Consider the following 16,471-nt stretch of genomic DNA (forward strand, 5'->3'; position numbering starts at 1 on the left):
AAAGAGATCAGTTGTTATCGGATTACGATGTTTAAGAGAAATTGTTCAGCCATGTTTCCGAAGTGACAAACAGGCGACGGATGGCCTGGATTGCAGCCATTCAAAGATCAAATATAACGTCCCAGAACCCTCCAGCTCACAGGTTAGTCTGCTCCAAGCATTTACACGAAGGTCAGTCTGCTGTTGTAGTTAATGCGTCATTTTCATAACATAATTAGTGATATAGGTTACAAGCAAGTCTGGCGCTGAACAGAAATTGTCGTGCTATGCTCCTTTATTTATTGTGCATAAATAGTGAATTGTCCTGACACAATATTGCGTTTCGCTTCTGTTATTATGGTACATTGACAAAAACATATACTTTTATTCACAGGATAAAACAGGTTTTTTGTATCACTAATTGTCCAGTACGATTACAGCATACAATATTGTTGTCACTGCTACATTTCTGTGATGCTACCAGAAATTATTTCCACTACTAATTAATTACCGTTGAGCTCAAAGGTCCTATTAATAAACGGTTAACGAATGTGTATTTATGACGACAATTTGTGAGACTGGTAAACTTATGATACGTACGATGGTCTTTCGTTCTACACGGTGCATTTCAAGGTCCTGCACCCATCCGTCGGTAAACTGTACCTGGGCTTGTTGCAGTGACCGGAAGTTACTAAACTTCATGAGTGTATGCACTCACTCCAAGAACCGTATGATTATAAATATGCATATAAATATGCTACGATGAGATAGCTGACTTCATCTAACTAGCAAATGTTTTCCAGGCTACGTTGGTGATGCAGTTTTTTTTTAATGTGTATGATATTTTTGTCATGCGATTTCAAAGCCAGTCCTACAACCGCATCCAAGAATGACATGCAGCTTATCTCAGAACTGTCGGTGAAAATTATTCTTGGAGCTAGGTTTAATTGAGCTGCATTTTAAAGAGGTGCAATTTCACAATTTGTGTATATTTTCTAAGTTCACTATTTTGTCATGTGTTGAGAAAAACACAGATTTAAAAATTACATGGTCTAATATTTACATTTAGCATAACTGCAACATTATTTTTTCATTTTTTTTTTTTTAAAGACTCGAAAGGACTTGAAATTCAAAATTTCAGACTTGTGACTTGACTCGGACTTTTACACCAGTGACTTGAGACTCGACTCTGACTTGCCTGACATTACTTGAGACTTGACTTGAGACTTGAGGATAAAGACTTGAGATTTACTTGAGACTTGCAAAACAATGACTTGGTCCCACCTCTGGTAGCTAGTTTGAGAACCTAATCTTACATTAAATGGTCTGTATTTGAATAGCGCTTTACTAGTCCCTAAGGACCCCATTACACAAACAATTCACAAAAATGTGTTTATAAAACTATTTTCATTTCATTTTTCACCACCTTAGCAGGTGCCGACATGCCATAATTTACATGTGCTGCATTAGCCTAATGCATGCAGATTACACTGCAACCTGATTACATTGTGGCAAACCAAAGGCTTTATTCCCCTCTTTTGTCCTATCTGGCATATTTTCAGATTACTACAAACAGTATAGGTTGTTTACATGTGCCAACAGTTAAACAGAAGGTTTGAATGTCTCCAATCTGCATATAAATATGCCACTGAATAACTGCAGCAAAATGGGACAGCCACTTACACTGTGTTACATCTTTGTGGGGTTTGTCTGCATTGATCCTAGGATGGCTATACCTCACTTTGTGAGTGTAAACCACTGTACCACCGAGTAACTGGGAATGGAAAACATTTTTAAGTTATAAACATTATAAACGTTTTTCCCCTGCAGGAAGGCAGTGTTATAAAGCTTTGAGCATATTCGCTTAGCTTCGGTAGTAACTTATAAATAAAACACCTATTGCTTTTGGTGGGCATTTTATGTGTTTATTGTTTTTAAGTGACAGTGCTCTAACTAGAGAGCAAACAAGTGAGTGTAATTTCTAAACAATTTAGCAAAGTGAAATTGCTTTCAGGACCATTTAGTTGGTAATCCTCAGAGAATCACAGCAACAAAGCTGTTTTCCACTGCCTGATTCGTTTGCTTCCTTTTAACTATGCTAGTTTAATCAGGCACAAGTAAGTTGGGCGAACCAGCATACTGTCACCAAACTAATGGCTCATGTTCCCAGTGATGATAATGACATCTTGCTTAATCTGTATTCAGTATCACCATGCTGCTTTAGTGTTACATATGTGTTTAGTCCTGCATGAAATTAACTGATTATCTGATGCACAGCGGTAATGGGAACTGCTTTATACTTGCTGATGAAAGCCAAGATTCAGAATTGTTTGGTTTCCCTTTAACAAAGTAAGGCTAAAATTCAAACTCGTTTATGTTCGTGAGCCTTTTCTTTTTACAAAGCCACTGTGATCTGTGTGAGTCAAGGTGATGAAAATAAGGTTACCATACAATACAAAAGACATAAGCGATCAAAGAGGGTTTTTTTTTAAAGTTCCATTCAAATGAAGTACCGACACAAGTTCTGAGAAGAAAGTGTCAGCTTTAAAAAGACATTTCTATTACACAAAGTTTGATGGCGCTTTCTTTCAGCCTTTCAAGGAAAAGTTTGAGCTTCAACTTTAATCTAAGATCACACACAAGAGAAGAGACGCAGACATAGACTCCTGCTAAAGTACTGAAGACTGTCTTTGTAATAGTTTGTGCTATAGTAGGTCAACACGACCTTATTTTCCTGGTTGGTAAATACTGTATATCTGCAATTTTTCTACTGACAAAGAGTTTATTTCTGAAATGCATCTAATGGGCAGATATAACAATGTGCTGTGACTTTAAGGCTGCTTGTAGGTTCCTGCATTAAACATCAACATAAGTTGCTTAAGAATAATTTCATATGCAGTCCTGTTGAAACCTAAGCAGCAAGAATGTACGGTTGCTAATTCCATAGGAACTAACAGGATAAGTACTGGGTGCTAAAATTAAAAGTGCTAGATTAACTGATCAAGTGTGGTTCAGTTGTGTGTTAACATAATATCACAGTCTTTACAGGAGTTGACATCCCAGCAAATTCATGCAATGCTCAGAGAAACTGCAAAAAGGCCAAGAGCTGCATTTCAGACTCTTGACAGTAAAATTTAAAAAAAGATTGAACAAGTATGGCTCATTTTGATGGGTTGCCAGGAGAAAGCAAAACTTCTCTTTAAAATGAAAATGGTTCGCAAAGTTCTGAACAAATCACAGGACTTCTGGAACAATCTGCTTTGGACAGACAAATTCAATGTGGAGATGTTTGGCAATAATACATAACACCAGCTGGTGGAGTGGTGATGACTTGTGCTTGTTTTTACAGCCACAGGACCCGGGCACCTTGCAGTCTCTGAGTCAACCATGAACTCATCGGTGCAGAAAACTATCAGAGCTATAATGTGAGGGGGTCTCCCTGACAGCTATAGGTTTGTACAGGAGCCAATCTGAATGGCTGAAAAGAGAAAAAAAATCGAGGGACTAGTCAAAGTCCAGATCTTAACCTGACTGAAATGCTGTAGCTGAAACTTGATTGTGCTGTGCATAAATAAATGTCCATAAATCTCAATAAAACTGAAGCAATGTTGAAAAAAACAGTGGGCCAGAATACCTCCACAACAAAGTGAGACACTGAGAAAATCATGCATGCATTCCAGTGGTGTAGTAATTAACAGGTACAGGTTGGCTGGAATCAAATTGCTGGTTTAGTTCCAGCTAGAGCACCCTGCAGGTTTTAGATGTGTCCTCGAACCAACACAGCTGATTTAAATGGCTAAATTAGCTCCTCAACATGTCCTGAAGTTCTCCAGAGGCCTGGTAACGAACTAATCATGTGATTCAGGTGTGTTGACCCAAGGTGAGATCTAAAACCTGCAGGGACACCGGCCCTCGTGGACTGAGATTGGCCACCCCTCAGCTAGAGTCACAATTCCCCTGTGACAATGGAGTAACTGTATATAAAAACCCCCATAAATATTTAACAGTGACAATAACAGAGTCTCGCATGCACATAGTTACCTAAACACAGAGGAAAATTAGTGTTAAGGCGAGATAGTGAATTGTTGATTTTAGAAAGCTATAGAAAGTAAAAACATATATAATGGTTTGTTGGGCAATTTGTGTCTCAGAGCATTAAACCTGATACATTTCAGGCTCCTGAAACACTTAAATCTATCTGAAACACAGCTGAATTAAAGAAGTGGATCAGAAGTGGAAAGTGTAAGGCACAGTAGGTCTTACAAGGTCAACAGCTCATCTATTTGAGGCATTGTTAATAGGTCAAGATCAATGACTGTCTTTTACAGTCACTGGTCAAGATATACAACAAATTGCCTGTGGGATTTAGTGGTAACTCAGAGGTATATCCGGCTTGCAGTATTGCTTTATGTGTAACAGAGAATGTAAAATGAGAGCTTGGAGCAATTAATCATTTTTTATGGCATTGCATGGATAGGAGTCTGGCCTCAAAGTACAACAAAGTAAGAGCATCCAGAGTAAATGAGCAGAACTGGAATGAGTATGCACATGAAAGGAAAACAGAGAGGCTCACCATTATGCCCCAGGCGTTAGAAGGGAAAGGGATGACATTTTGCTATGTGGTCCTCATGCACATAAGGGTGGTGATAAGCAGACTCTGTAAGCCCTAAAATCATATACACAGGGTTCCCATGACTTCAAAGAAAACATACTAACTTATTTTATTTTATTTACTTTTTTTGAAACAATGTGTGAATGGATTGAAATGTAACTAATGTTTACTCTTGGTTCCAAATGTCTTACCTTAGTGCCTGTTTCACTCCATTACAGTGTCAGCAGTGAACAACACTAATATCCTAGGAGAGCATTAATCATTAATGACAAGAAATAACCAGGCAGCCAGCACAACATAAACTCCACATAAGAACAAGAAAGAAAAATGAGGTGCCTTCAGATCGTTCTTTGCTAGTGACAGCATTAGCAAGCTATGGCTAGCAACCTAGCTATAAATTGGCAGGGTTTTGGATGTCCGTATAAAGCCTCACGTTTACTGTCTGATTACAAAACTTATGTCTCATGTACTAGAGCAAATGCCCCGTGCATTCATGGATATAGAAGATATAACACACTATTTAGCCAAAAAGCAGTGCAAAACATAGGCAGTTAGCCTCCTAGCTTCTAACTTGGCCAAAAAGCATGTACTTAGCTCTGGTTGAAATTTGTTTATGACATTCAAAACAGGTTTTTGTCTTCAAATGGATAGATACAGTATAGTGTCTGCGTTTAACAATGCATGACAGTCTTATGTCTCATTTGATGCTACTTAGCACAAAGTATGAGAACATTTGTCGGAACAACACAGAAGACTTTTGGTAACCAATCAGCATCATAAAATGTTATAATTTAGCCTAATGATCACTTTATTTCGTAAAAATTGAAGTGACTGGACTGTGTGAACAGTTTTATATCCTTTCACTTAACATGCACTGTTGCTTTCCATATTCTTAAAAAGCTTTGTTATAAGCTGTCTCCAAACAGCTCATGTTCACTGTTTTATCACATTTCGTCAGTTTTAGCTGCTTAGCAGACAATCCAATCCAACTTTATTTATATAGCACTTTAAAAACAACAAAGTTGACCAAAGTGCTTTCCAATAATAAAACAGAGATAGCAGTTAAAAACCATACATTAAGCATACAATAAAATTAATATAAATAAAATAAATACATAAATGAAAAAGAAGATAAATAAATCAGTGTATATATTAAATATTAAAACATGAGTATAATAAACAATAAGATATACAATGAATAAGATTAATAAAATAAAAGGATTAAGAGTGACCATCAGACAAAAATATAAACACCTGATGAAGTAGTGGATTTGTGGTTGTTCCTGCTTGTATTCAGGTTTGCTGTCATGACACACACACACACACACACACACACACACACACACACACACACACACACACACACACACACACACACGTCACAGCTGGTAAAATTTGCACAACACCTTTTCATTATGTGTTGTAAGACCAGCAGATAACAGAAGGCAATTAATTTTTCATTAAGAGAACTTGTTTTCGTATGTGACAAACAGACACCTCATATTCCTAATACTTGTATTTATACCATTTAGTGACGAGTACAGAGGGGAATAATTGGAAGCATTCGTCTGTTTGAATACATCCATTATTTACCCAGAAATAAAAAGCAAAAACAACAAAACTGAAACATGGTTAAAGAGCTGTCAGGACCACATGACACGAGGTTAAGCCAGTTCATTCATTTCACTGAGTTACATTGATTTCCAAATAAACACGGTACATATCATGACCTGTGTTCTAAATCATGTTGTGTTATTGATCAGAGTATGATTACTCCAATGCATTATTCCACCTGCAGTTATGAGTCAAAAGGTCAAGTGATGTCAAGTGCCAGAAAGAGAGTGTGTGTGTTCTTTCCTCACCATTTTTTCAAGCGCGAGCGTGCATTACCATTCCAGTTATCCTTGTATGCAACTAAATTATTGAAACCCATTCAGCCATAAGTGTGAAGACCGTTTTACAATGAACACGCAGCTTCTTTTGTTGAGTCTGAAGACAATTATTTGCATTGATTTTGCTGTAATCTGGCTTGTAAACCTGAAGATAAAAAACGTGGTGCTTGAGTCATGAGTCACACTTTTAAAGTGAGAGCTGTTTGTCTGAGGTTTTTTACAGGCCTGCTGTATGTTACAGCATGTAAGAGTGTAAGAAAGATGGCAGTTTATTTTAAATAAACTGTAATAAAAATAATAATAATAAAAAGTCATTTTTAACTAATCAAGAGATAACCTATTGATGTTGATTTTAATTATTTACACAGTGCCAAATTACAACAACAGTTTCCTCAAGGTGCTTTATATTGTAAGATAAAGGCTCTACTAAAATAGAGAGAAAACGACGAGAGAAGAGGACCCTCTATGAGCAAACACCTGGCGACAGTAGTAAGGAAAAACTCCCTTTTAACAGGAAGAAACATCTGGCGGAACAAGGCTCAAGGAGGGGAAGCCATCTGTAGCAACTGGTTGGGAGCCAGAGATTAATAATAACTAATTATTAAATGCAGAGTGGTGTATAAACACATGGAGAGTGAAAAGAGATGAGTGAACAAGATGGGAATATGGGAAGCCCCCGCATCCTATAGGCCAATGCCTTCAGTTGGTCCAGAATGCTGCAGAGAGGATACTGACAGGGATTAGAAAGACAGCATATTTCTCCTATATTGGCTTCTCAGATTTGGGAAACAGACACTCTCTCTACTTTTAAGATTACGCTTAAGCTTTCCTTTCCCGATAAAGCTTATAGCTAGGGCTGGATCAGGTGGCCCTAAACCCTCCCTTAGTTATGTTGCTTTTTGGGGAATTTTAGAGCAACCTGATAATAATGATTTACAGTAGTCCAGCCTGGAAGTAATAAATACATGAATATGAAAGCCACCAAACAACAAAGCAAGTAAAGTGTAAACACACATTTATGAACACAAAAGTTTTGCTTTGACTTAAAAATATTTAACAGAGTTTAGAGGAGCGGGGCAACAACAATCACACACTGAATTAAAACAATACCCAGCAATGTACTGTAGCTGTATTTTTGAGCATTGATTTAATGTGGTTTAATCTGGATTTTCTTTACTTTTTTTAAAGGATTACGGAGCACTTCTTATGGTAAAGGCTAAAACCCAGGAGGCATTAATAACATATATCCACCATTTCATAAAAAATATACAATCAAATAAATAGACACCCATCACTCAGTAATAAGGTAATACTGTGCAAATATGTATGTCACCTCCACACCAGAAGGATGTCTGGTAGCATATTCACAGGCGTTATTAGCTAAGGACTTAGAGAGTTATGGGATCATTGTCACCATTCAATGTGGATTTAAAAAAATAAGAATATGGAAATGATTACAGATTAAAGAGATTTGCATTTCCTGTGTGACTGACTCCATACCTGAATTTCTAGTTCACCGTGAGGTCAATACCTTTATTATATTATTATAACATGTCACTAAAGGTTGGCACTAGAATCCAAAAGTAGCATAAACTTGGAAAGAGCATACTTTATGATCGACGATTTACTGTAAGTGTGCAACATCCCCAGTTTTTCAGTGAGTTCCAAGAAACCATCTGTGTTCTTTTCACTGATGGAGGATGAGGTTATTGACGATTTAGTCCAATCTAGGTTTGTTTGTTTTCTCAAACACTTTTACACGTGCGTTGTTTAGTCCGTTTGAATCGAACTCTGGTTTGTTTTCCCCTTTGATGCTGTTGGTTTGTGAAGATGTGAAAACACCAAGATCACAGACACTTTTTAGACAAGTTAGTCTCACTGTGGTTTCAATCAATTTCAGTTCTGTTTGTTTATGTTGTGAATGTGATCCAAGCTTCTATCAACTTCAGAATTTGATTAAAATTTGTCTAAAACAGCTTTTTAACTTAGAGTTTTTTCTGGGATTTTATTAACACCTCCCCTCCATTTCACATCTCTGCCTGCAGAGCTGTGTAATGATCTTCGCCAGTCCAAACCCTGGTTCGGTCTGTCAACCACAGTTAATAGTGGCTGTAACCTCATGTAGTAATTCTTATCTCCGGTACCCCGCTGATGCTGCAGGGAGCAAAGCATCGTCATAGGCCGTGAAACCCACGGAGCTGTGAAAAGAGAGCCCGCTGTCGGTGGCCTCATACACTTGAACGGTGAAAGATGTAGTGAGTATGAACATGCACGTGATGAAAAAATGTGTTCACACATGCATGTTGGAGGGGAGTGAGTTGACAGATTCCCTCCAGAGTGTTAGACAGTGAAAATAATATCTCATCCCTGGGAGATTAAAGAAAAACTGGCGAAACACAATCAGAAGCTTTCTGACAGGATAAAGGAGGGGAAAGAGAGTAAAGACAGAACCACTGATCCCTTTCATATATAAAATTCAAAACAGCTTTTTTCAGGAGGAAAAAGGTATGATGCAACGAGAGTGCACATCATTGCTGGTGAGGTGCTGACTACAGCAGGTTGTTGCCTGGTAAAAATAATGAAGGTGAGGCTTTGAGATTATGTGATGTGACAGGATGCCAGTTTCTTCAAATTTATTCAAATGTACTTTATGAGATTAGTGTATGTCAGAGCTCAGTGTGTTTTATCTACTTGTTTTTTATCTTAACAGAAAAATGTAACCAATACTGATGCACAAGCGAATGTAGGTTGAAATGCAGGCTTTCAGCAGTCAGAGAGCACAGAACGGGCAAGACTGAGGCAGGAGGTGAGCCATGGACAGATGTGAGTTCAAACAGGAAGAATGTGGTGTAATGTGATATAATGGCATGGAATGGCTGTGAAAAATAGGGGATAGTTATATTGGCAGGTGTGTTGTAAGTGTGTTTTTGTGTTCAGGGTTCACACTTTAAAAGTGTCAAAATAAAAGCAAAGGATGTAAAAAGCACACTTTACTGTGAATGTCTGAATGTGCCATGTATACTATTCTCCCACAATCCTAATTGCATGTTACAGATGCTGCATGCATGTTTGGTAGAACGCTATATGCAATAAGAGCCTTTTAAAGAAGTGATCAATCTATCAATCAATATAGATAGATAGATGAAAGCTATCTAAGATAAGGGCATTGTGAGCTGTCATTGTAATATCAGGTACACTGATGGATTGAAACAGCTTCTGCTTGAACATAAAGTCCCTGTGGTTGAGCATCTGAAGAGGTCTTCAAAGGAAATTTGCACACTATGAACTTTACTGCAACAACAGCTGGACATGTGGTTTTATGCCATTCAGGGTTAGATGCTAGGTCTTCACAGTCCACTCTATCTTGTGGGGGAGTGGAAAGGCAAAGCTAAGCAAGGTGTTAAGAAGCACTGCCAGAAGGGCATTTAACCACCTGGATATAAGCTGAAACCTGATAAAACCTCAGCTGGGAAACCTGGGGGAGAATTTTCTGAAGAGGAAAAACCAACAGGAACACAAATGATGATGTGTTTAAGGCAGTCTCTTCTCTTCTCTTCTCTTCCGATATATAAATGCACCAAAGATTTCGTCATTAACATATTAATGCGCTGCCCTGACATAAGATGAAACAATCAGATGAGCTTCTTTTTGTTTTGTTCTGTCTGTTCAGTATGCAGATCACTTTTACATATGCAAGTACATGGATGAGTGTACATACATACTGCATATCTGCAGTTTCTGATTCATCAGAGTCCATGTACGTAGTGGAAGTATGTGGGCAAGGCTGCCCTCTGCTCCGCACTCATCAGTTTGCCCTACTTTCTGTCGAATCTATATAAGCCGGAATGAAACTACATTATACAATGATGTGGAAATCCGTGGAACTGTATAGGGTCCTTTCTTTTCTTTTTTCCCCACAACTCTCGAGGTATTGTGTTATGATATAGAGCAAAAGTGGAAATGAGACAGCGCCTTCTCTTTACCCTAGATCCCAAAGTCCCAGGCTTGTCAGGAGAATGAGACAGGGACAAACACCAAGTTCACCTCTATATCCTTCTCACTGCAGCCTTTCCTACTACACACTCAGCCTTAGCAATAAAACATGATTATAGATGCTGCATTACATCTTCAAGTGTCACATTGAACCCATTGAACCCCACATTGAACCCCAAACTAAAACTCACTCAAGAGTGGAAATTATGTTATAAATTATTCCGGCCGTTTGTTTGTTTATTTTTTTGTTTATATTTTATATTAGATATGGTTGTATTTGTATGTCTACTTTTAAAGAGATAGTTCCTACATGAATTCTGACCATTCAAAACTGAGAAATGGCTACAGCCAGGCTTCCCTACTGGGCACTCTATACAATCAACTGTCATGGTCTCTGTGCCTGCCCGGTTGGCCCCACAAGGCTACATTTGCTGTTTCGGTTCTCTCCCTCTCTGCCTGGGTGGAGCTCACTGTGGGCTCCCGCCCTTGGCCCACACACCTGACAACAATCACCTGTCATCACCGGGAGCACTATTTGAGGCTGGAACACAGATCCTCTCGTCGCTGGATGATTGTACTACTGACGTTAGTGTTCTCACAGCTCCTGTGGACTTGTGCGTCGTGATTTGTGATTAGTTTGTGACTTCCCTTCTCTTCTGCTTCAGACCTTACCCCCCGGACCTGCGACCTCCCTGCCGTGTGAACGTGTGTGAGTGTGGGCAAGAAGACGTGAGCGAGTGTGAGAGAGCTACCCTGTGATTCCCTGGAGTTTTGGATTCCCTTCACTGTATATATATTGTGCACTGGAACTGTAAATAAACTGCATTTTGGAGACATCTAACCGCTCTGCGTTTGAGTCCCTATAACCACATCGTGACATCAACATAGTCCTAAAATTGGTTTTATATCCAGTAACTATTTTTAACAAGCTGTTTCTCTACAACATACTTTTAGTACTTTTAGTGTACTTCTATGTAAATGGCCTGCATTTGTATAGCGCTTTACTCAGTCCCTAAGGACCCCAAAGCGCTTTACACTACATTCAGTCATTCACCCATTCACACACTGCCAATGGCAAGCTACGTTGTAGCCACAGCTGCCCTGGGGCGCACTGACAGATGCGAGGCTGCCGGACACTGGCGCCACCGGGTCCTCTGACCACCACCAGTAGGCAAACATGGGGTTAGTATCTTGCCCAAGGATATTTGGCATGCAGCCAGGAGGCAGCCTGGGATCGAACCACCGACCTTCTGATTAGTGGCTGACCTGCTCTGCCACCTGAGCTACAGGTGGCAGAGCAGCCATCACTGCACTGTGGCAGTTATCACTGCATAAAAAAATGAGAGGCCTGAGTGACCACTGACTGGCCTTGGGGTGGGTGTAGCAGGTCTTTTACTAATCAAAAGGTTGGTGATTTGACCCCTGGTTGCTCCAGTCTTCATGCCAAATTTTCTTGGGTGAGATATGAACCCCAAGTTACTCTCCACTGCATCCATGCATTATGAATGTGTGTTAATGTAGGCTAGAAAGCACTTACAAAAAGCATAGAAAAAATGGTTTTATGAATGGGAGAAGGAGGCAAGTTGTAGAAAGTACTTTGAGTGCTCAGGTAGAGTAAAAAAGCGCTATATAAGAATCCGTCGGTTTAACACTGCTACAGCGATTTGCCTTGAAAAAAACCTTCCGCTATAAAAATCACCTGCCTCTGCCACTGCCATTAAAATACCACTTTTTTTCTTTCTATTACAAATAACTGTTACAGTGAGTGGCCATCAAATCACTTAATTTTGTAAAGTTCACAAGCTTTCAACCTAATCACACCTCTCCCTAAAAATCTTCTTAAGACACTGAAGTGTTACCTGATTCAGCCTGTTGAAAAAGCAGCGATTTCTGCTACCACACATCATGTCAACATTTCAAACAATCAAACATAAACAGGTTTAATATTAAACTGATTTCATTCAGTTTTCAAAAAAGTGTGATAATACTGGATAACTTGCAATGATAAATCGTTTTTTAATGAAAAAGACATTAAGACATTTATCTAACAGCTACGAATAGTATTGTGAAATAAACAAGACTGGATGTTGTGTCCTTCAGCATTGTTTTGACTCCACATTAAACATAGGCGATATCTGCCCAAAGCTCCTGCATGTAGGTAGAAGCAGAAAAGAGTGAGAGAAGACTGAAGCTCAAATAATATAGTACATAATTCATGTAGTGTCTGTACCCTCTAACACTGTACAGTTTAATAATGCATATGCTTTATCCACGCTTGTACTCTATGCCTCCACCATAAAAAAAAAGAATACTTACAGTATAAGCCCCTCAGAGCTACCCAGTCATACAAGATTTAGATGTGGGCCCATTGTACATTGAGAATAAGAACGCGGATTTTTTTTTGTTTATGCAGTTTCATAACCTTTCCACCACATGAGCACGCACAAAATTTATCAGAATCTGAGTAAATACCCACAAAATATCCACAGTTTTGGTCAAGACTGAAATTGAAAATGCAATAATCTGGGTAATTTCATTTAATTTTTATTTGGTGAAAATTTTAGTCTTTTATTTTCATTTTTTGATGACTTAATTTTAAAATTAAATTAAATAAAATTTCTAGCAAGCTGGCAGATTTTCTAGTGTAGCTGAAAACTCTTAGTGTTGTTTAAATTTAATTTGCTCTTTTGTTCACAATGCTGCCACTAAGAATCAGGTGACCCGGAGCTGAGGGGTTAGAGTGCCAGTGACTATCAGGAGTGAGTGGTTCAATTCCCTTTCCCATTTCCCAACTTCCTCAACTGATGAGGTCCATTCTTTTTCTTAACTGCTTATCAAAGTTAGGGTTGCAGGAAGGCTGGGGAATATGCCAGCTGAATTTGGTCGAAGAGCAGCATGCCACCCAGGACAAGTCACCGGCACTTCACAGAGCCTGACAGCCAATAAAAGGAAAACAATAATCTTAAAGGGCTCTAAAACGAGGAGGACATTTACTGCTGACTTTCAAGAGAGCAGGAGAAAAAAAGAGCAGACAATCAGTCAAAGACTTTTCTCTCAGCTCACAGAGATTTCCTTTTATTTAGGAGGAGTCTCAACTCAGGCATGGATTATGTAATATGAAAGCTGAAAAATGTCCTTGGTCTATCGCATACTGTCATCATTATGGAGTTCATACCACCAGGTCACACATGCATGAACCTGGAGGGTCTGTTACTCACATCTGCCTTTCATTTAATTAGGCATCAAGACAAGAATCACTTTGATGTAGTGCAGCACAAAATAACTGATGTGATGTGGCTTTAGTCAGTTAAGGGCTTGATTTTCAGGCTGTCTGATATACAGCTGATGGTGGTGGCAATTAAAATGGGATATTATTCATTGTATAAAGTAATATCACCTCTGAAGTTCATTTAGCTCAGGGCAATCCAGTCGTCATTGGTAATGGATGAATATCATTTAGTAAGAGTGGAGGAGCTGTGTTTTCTCTCTGTCTGACAGCTGCTTCTCTGGAGGAGAGCAGAGCTTTTGTGAGCTTGCTGTATTAAAAGTACTGCAGCGTTGTGCATTTTATTTATCATTATTATTATTAAGAAAAGGAAGAAGAATCATTTAATAACTTTGAAGGCGGCAGATTCCTGTAATGTCACAACACAGGGGACATTTCATATACACAAGTCTGTACTTGCATTTTTTGCTAGTTCATTCTTCGCAAGTTTACATTAGAGTTCATGTGTGTATTGTTTTTATTCTTTTCAAACCATATAAATGTGCTTAAGACTGAGACCTACAAGAAAAATGACACACTTATAATCTTAAAAAAACTTGTATATATTCAAAATTCTTTGAAATAGTGTCTCTATAAACTTAGTTAGAGTCTCCAGAGATGATCTTGCACTGAGTGATATATTGCTATTATAGGGCGACCTGCTCAGTTTGAAGTGTAAGTTTAAGTTGTATCTGAACACCGCTGCACAGTCTCTGAACTCTCTAATCCAACAATGTGATGACAGATAGACTTTTCTGTTGGATTCATGTCCTCTTGACTGTGGAAGGCAGATAACTTGGTACCAGCATGACTGAACATTTAAACATGGTGGATTAAACTGTAGTGAGCCACAGCATCTTTCAGCTCAGTTTTTGATTTTATAGCTTATCTTTTTCTATTCACTTCTACAACATTCAGCTTATGTGTTGTAGGACTGGTGCTTACAAATTTCTCCCCACCAAAAAATGTGAACACTTTTGATTATTAAGCCTGTTCTTCTGCATTATTTCACCCTTGGTTCATCAGACATTCTCAGCTAGATCTTTCTGCCTGCTGCAGTGGTGGAGATACTAAGGCCCTTCTTAAAGTTTGCTAGTTGGGTTTTTGCTCTGAATTAATTTAACTCTCTTAGCTTGACCACCTCATCGCCTAGTTTTCGGTCTGCCTTTCTGCAGGCTCTGCTTGGCTCACTCTTATTGGCTGTCCTTATCAGCCTGCTTGCTCCATCCCTGAAGATCTATCTCATTCTCATACATGAGTATTTTTCCAATAAAATGCCTTCTAATCATTGTTAGTCCATGTGTCTCTAGAGGATGCAGTACTGAGGGTGTGCAGCTACTGCAGTGTGTACTTGAGCTTTAGATGGAGCAGTTGTACAGTACAGTGGTGTTTTTAATCCAGTCCAGTGTATTGTCAATGTGTGCTCCCAGGTATTTATAGTCCTCCACATGGTCCACATTGACCCACTGGAGTGAAGCACTTGTTTCCTGGTCCTCCTAAAGTCAACAATGATTTCCTTGGTCTTTGTCATGCTGAGCTGCAGATGATTCTGTGCACACCATATGACAAAGGAGTCCACCACAGCCCGGTACTCTGTCTCATCACCCTCACTGATTCATCCACTGCAGAATCATCAGAAAACTTCTGAACATGGCGGGTCTCTGTGCAGTGGCTGAAGTCTGTGGTGTAGAGTGTGAATAGCAAAGGGGAGAGAACGGTTCCAAGTTGCTGATCGCCTTGTTAGACACAAGTATCAGCATTGAAGACGGACATATTGTGTTCACTCTGTAAGGTAATTGTAAGTAATTTACATTCCAGGTTACGAGAGGTATCCACCTGCATCGCTCTCAGCTTTTCACCCAAGACAGTCGGGCTGATGGTATTGAATGCACTAGAAAAGTCAAAAAAGCATGACCTTCACAGTGTTCACCGGCTGATAAAGGGATTATATAGTAAGGGTTAGCATGTTTTTTTAAACCACATACTGTCAGACATTGTGTTACAAAGGGAAGACAAGCCCATCAAGAAAATATCTAATTGCCCTAAATTACTGTGGTGACTTTTAAACTGTGCTGTCAGTGCTGTAATGGAGGTATTGTTGCCTGAGAGTCAGGTGCGGAAATGGTTGTTCGATCCTGGAATCTTAAATCACATCAGAGGACACTTAAATTAAGAAGAATACTTGAGTATTCAGGGCAGGAGGTGACAGCCGAGGTGGATTAGCTTCAAACATGACACCTGAAGTAATTTGCACTTGAAAATTGGTAAAAGGAACTGACTTATACCAAGATTTTCTTATTTTCAGGGATTAGTAACTTTTATCTTGCATAGATGTCATTGTGTTTATCATAGTGACCATTCTCTTATAAATAAGTAAAAATATAATAATAATAAAAATTAAACAGATTTAAAAAATTAACTACTGAATAAATAAGTAAGCAACAGTCACAGTCACGGTGTTCAAATTTACATGGGTTCAGTGTTTTGAAAATATGTGATTAATAAAATTAAATAATAGGAGATTAAATATTTTCGAATGTAGTGATTAGTTGGTTAAATCAGAACATGAGACAATTTTACCAGCAATTTAATACTTGGAGGTGAGCGGGCTATATTATGGAGTTTCTTAACCTCCTAATCTTCTGAGGTTGTTTACTATTTACCACTATTTACAGCCTTAAGCTGAAACCTTCTTACCTCCTCATTCTAGTGTAGGAGAATCAGGTGTCA

At 38.7% G+C, this 16,471-nt stretch overlaps 1 protein-coding gene across 1 annotated transcript in view; it reads left to right on the top strand.

Moving 5' to 3' along the window:
- The window catches only part of LOC147307189 (uncharacterized), a 34,869-nt gene that overhangs the window by 12,772 nt on the left and 5,626 nt on the right, over positions 1-16,471 (top strand). The window lies entirely within an intron of this gene.

The sequence above is a fragment of the Aulonocara sp. 'chitande type north' Nkhata Bay genome, linkage group LG19 (assembly GCF_057382095.1).
Source record: "Aulonocara sp. 'chitande type north' Nkhata Bay isolate Kocher_YH1m ecotype deep benthic linkage group LG19, A_spYH_male_GT1.1, whole genome shotgun sequence".
Lineage (NCBI taxonomy): Eukaryota > Metazoa > Chordata > Actinopteri > Cichliformes > Cichlidae > Aulonocara > Aulonocara sp. 'chitande type north' Nkhata Bay.